The sequence below is a fragment of the Medicago sativa genome, chromosome 2, assembly GCF_051527215.1.
Source record: "Medicago sativa cultivar Bolivia chromosome 2, Bolivia_mono, whole genome shotgun sequence".
Taxonomy (NCBI): domain Eukaryota; kingdom Viridiplantae; phylum Streptophyta; class Magnoliopsida; order Fabales; family Fabaceae; genus Medicago; species Medicago sativa.
Window position 1 is genome coordinate 26,033,139 of NC_140750.1, and position 4,351 is coordinate 26,037,489.

General features: G+C 33.0%; 1 long non-coding RNA gene across 1 annotated transcript; it reads right to left on the reverse strand.

Annotated features, from left to right (window-relative positions):
• Nucleotides 1-210: 210 nt before the first annotated feature.
• LOC146945819 (uncharacterized) lies at nucleotides 211-2,507 on the reverse strand. Its single transcript, XR_015026512.1, has 5 exons — nucleotides 2,269-2,507; nucleotides 2,082-2,160; nucleotides 1,526-1,648; nucleotides 1,343-1,423; nucleotides 211-1,251 (listed from the first exon to the last, which is right to left on the reverse strand). It is a non-coding gene; the product is annotated as an uncharacterized LOC146945819 (long non-coding RNA).
• Nucleotides 2,508-4,351: the final 1,844 nt, after the last annotated feature.

Sequence of the window (4,351 nt, forward strand, 5' to 3'; positions counted from 1 at the left end):
AAGTTGTTTACTTTTTAGGTCATTTCATATTAGTAAAGAGAATAAATTTACTTGTTTATATTAGGAGTAAGACTTGGTAAATTTTGAGAAAAATAGTTTGTAGTGTTGTTTGTTGTGACCCTTCTTAGATTTATTTGCATGTCACGTTGTTAAGTGTCTCTTTATTTTGCCTGGTTGTACATGTAATCATGTTAATTATATTATACATTAATGAATTTGTCTTTTTACTAGTCTAGTAACCGTGCGCATACGCACGGGTGGATAACGTCGATATGATTTTCAAGTCAATGCATCAACGCATGATTGGCTTCAAACTACCCAAAGACAATAAAACAAAATACAAAAGCTAAAGACAAACGATGTCAAATAATAACGATGATTAAATTAAAAAGAAGGATGGTACCCGTGCACATACGCACGGTTAAAATCGAAGCATTGTCTGGTTACATTATCATTGGTACAACAAGCTGCAAATTCGTAGTTTTGTAATTTCTTCTGACTTTAAATACTCGAAATATAGCTTGTCCACCAACGTAGACGTCGCCCTAGTTGAAGTTGTTGCAGAGGCAAAATTGTTTCCATCCATCTCCTATTTATGTTAAATTGTGTGGGTTGTCCTTGAAATACACATTGAACGGTATGACAATGCGATTGTCGCTGCAGAGTCTTACTTGTCCCATGTCGTGTCCTCTGATGTAGATCTGCCATTTAGTTTGTGCAAAATTGGTTAAATAGTCAGTCTCGTTACTGAATTCATTAAAATATATGTTGACAGTTCAGATTAGATTTTATAGGGCAAGACGGTGGAGGGGTTAGTTGAGACTTATCTAATTTGTTTTTTTGGGTTGATATGCCGTTTAGCTTTAAATTGAAGTATATAATAGTTCCTTTGTTGGTGCATCTGCTGTGAAATGTTGGATATTCCTCAGAATTGTCGGACTTTTTTGTTGCCAGCAGTTCAAATACTTTTTCCCTGTAATATCCAATGTGCATATGGGTTCATTTTCGTGCGCTCTAGCTTATCGAATTCTCTTAAATCAGTCCACCCCGCGGTTAAAACTGGGTATGCACACCATCTTTCGAAGTCAACCATTTTAATTTATACTGTCCATCTGAGCGTGTGAACTTCCATTTGTTGCCTAGAGCATTTCCTTGTGCTTTTACAAAATCTGGGTCTACTTCGCTGTAGTACTGAAAAGGTGGTGCAATCATTTCCTTTTGATACTGGTTTCAAAACCACTAACAGCGAGTCTACAACAATAAAAAAAAAAAATTAACAAACAAAAAAAAACAAATTATCAGGTTATCTACTACACAAGAAAAAATAACACAAAAAACTCACGCCTCCTTAATCTCAGCTGCCTCAGGAACATCAGGGTTCACAAAAATCTTAGTACTCATGACGTTCTTCAGGGATGTTTGTCTATCAATGACAAAGAAACAATTAGGAATAATTTTATTTAATTTTAAAACAAGCCAAATAATCGATTTGGAATAGAAAAGCCCAATTAAAAAATTAACTAACCAATAAATATCTTGACTTTAGCAAACTGAACAACAACAGTTGGTCCTCCATCAACAGTTTTACCAATAAGCTTTTTCTATCTCATCAACGTACTCTCCAAATAGTGCACTCTCACATTTACCACTGCCATATTAAACATATCAAATTAGACAAATTATACAAAGATAAAAACCCATCAATCGTGCTTTTCAACTATATCAAACAAGCATCAAAATCAAGAAACATGTGATTAGTTAACTCAACAACAATCAACTTAGTAACCTTCCCATCCCTGACATACCCCTATCAGCAGACATGCCACTCAATACAAGCAAAGAGTGAATGCTATAGTCAAATAGGTTAGAAACAATGATTATTAAACCAACCAACTGAAAAAACATGGTCCTTAGTGTAAGCAGTTATCTTATAAATTTTTGTGAAACTGAAACCGTGAACAAGAATCAAACTGCTTGCATGAGCTTGAACCTTTGTTTTCATCTAGAACATCATCAACTTATATTTATTAGTAGTAGCTCTATAAGACCCAAAATTAGGTATCACCGTAAAATTCGATAACTTGTACACGTCCCCTTCAGTAATGTTTTCTGAAACATGTACAATAGTTGTTTACGCATGCTAGCTTGAATCTTGCCCCCCTGCACAATAGTAGTTCGAAAACAAATTTACATCGTCATGTTTAAATTCCAAATACACAAACAGTGAAAAATTAAACACCAAACCATTTGGAAACTTGACAAACTTACACATTCATCCACCAAAACCAACTCTACAGAGCTTATTTGATCTGGATTCAAAAACATTGGAACATCCACATCCTAACAACACGAACAAGAAATTTCCAAGCATCCCTTCCAGGAACAACATCAGCCAACTTGTTAAGTAAGTTATCCATAACAGCTGGAAAAGAAGAACAATAAACCTCTAAACAACTAAACCTCTAAAGAAAACAAACTCGAAACAGGAGGAGAGAAGAGACGTGAGCAACAGAAGGAAGATGCAAATGGCTTATTTATAGTGAGAAACAACCTATTCTCCTTGCAAATAGGAACAACATCTCTCCCAACTTCAGCCGTATAAAAACAAAATGGTGGTCCCAAGAAAAATAATACAACTATAAAGCCAATTAAAAAAAAATAGAAAGTACCAAGATCCAAAGATCCAAAGAACAACACATAAAAGGAGAGTTGAAATCAAACGGCCCTCGTTTTTGCCTAAGATACTACAAACCTACAAGATATCCATAGCATGTGTCAATGCAAACATGGCCGCAAAACTCAATAATGCAACCCTACAATATTCAGATTTCAAAAAATCTCGAAGCGGGAAACTTATATACAAGCAAAAAAAACCCTAGCATTAAAATAATACAATCTATTAACAAATCTACAGTGGAAAAATTTTGCTGCTGTGGTTAAGATTATTGATTTTTATTTTTAGGGTTAAATATGTTTTTAGTCCCTATAAATATACAAACTTTTCGTTTTAGTCCCTCTAAAATTTTCCTTCAACTTTTAGTCCTCCAAAAATTTTCCATCTTCACTTTTGGTCCCTCTTTTAAAGTAAACTCATATGTAGAATTCATATTTTTGAATAAAATTTTGCAGAAAAATTAATAATATTATAAGAATCTCTCCCGAAAAAATTTAGAATTTTTTAACAAAACATGAATTTAATATGAATTTTTATATATTTTATGGTTAAAAATTCATATTAAATTTATGTTTTGTTAAAAAATTCTAATTTTTTTTGGAAAATATTTTTACAATATTCTACACATTTCTGCACAATTTCATTAAAAAATACTAAAATTAACTTAAAAATAGGGACCAAAAGTAGTGATTGAAAATTTTATAGGGACTAAAAGTTGAAGGAAAATTTTAGAGGGACTAAAACGAAAAGTTGGTATATTTATAGGGACCAAAAACATATTTAACCCTTATTTTTATCTTGTGTTTTTGTAAATTTCCAACATAAATTTTTTATCTTCATTTTGTCACCCCTACGTTTTTTGTTCAACTTATGCCACCGTGTATTGTCAAAAAATTATAATAATATAATATAGAGGGTATCATTATTTTAAGGGAGATTAGTCACTTTAGTCCCTGAATAGGAAAGGAGTCGTCACTTTAGTCCCTGAATGCAGATAAATTGCAAAATAGTCACTGGATGTAGACTATATTAGTCAATTTAGTCCCTGAATGCAGACTCTGTTGGTCAATTTAGTCCCTGAATGTAGACTCCGTTAGTCACTTTAGTCCATGAAATTGACCAACAGAGTCTACATTCAGGGACTGCTTTGCAATTTCTTTGCATTCAGGGGCTAAAGTGACTATTCTTTTCCCATTCAGGGACTAAATGTTGGATTAATTATTTAATTAATCAATTATGGATTGAAAATAATCAATTATTATAAGTTAATATTATATTATAAATTATGGTCTATTGTGTTAAGCACTAATTAGTTGATGAATTTGAGTGATTGGGTTATTGTTACTAAATGGACCGTGATGGGTTGGACCATTTAGATAAGCCCAATAAGAGGTCCCTGCCCTCAGCCATTTAGCTATTTATTCGTCATCCCATCAGACGGTTAATTATGTTGAATGTCATGGTGAAAACCTAGAGCTAGACGGAATGAGGGTAGTTATCCCTCTCATAGTTGTCGGAGTTGTCTACGTTTATCCTTCATCAACCTAATTCAAAGGTACACAATTTCTTGTTCCTTCTTTGTTACTGATGATATGCTATAATTTGTATCTAGTGATCTATGGCTAAACACTAAAACTTTCATCAATTGGTATCAGAGCCTGGTTGATACTTTTTATG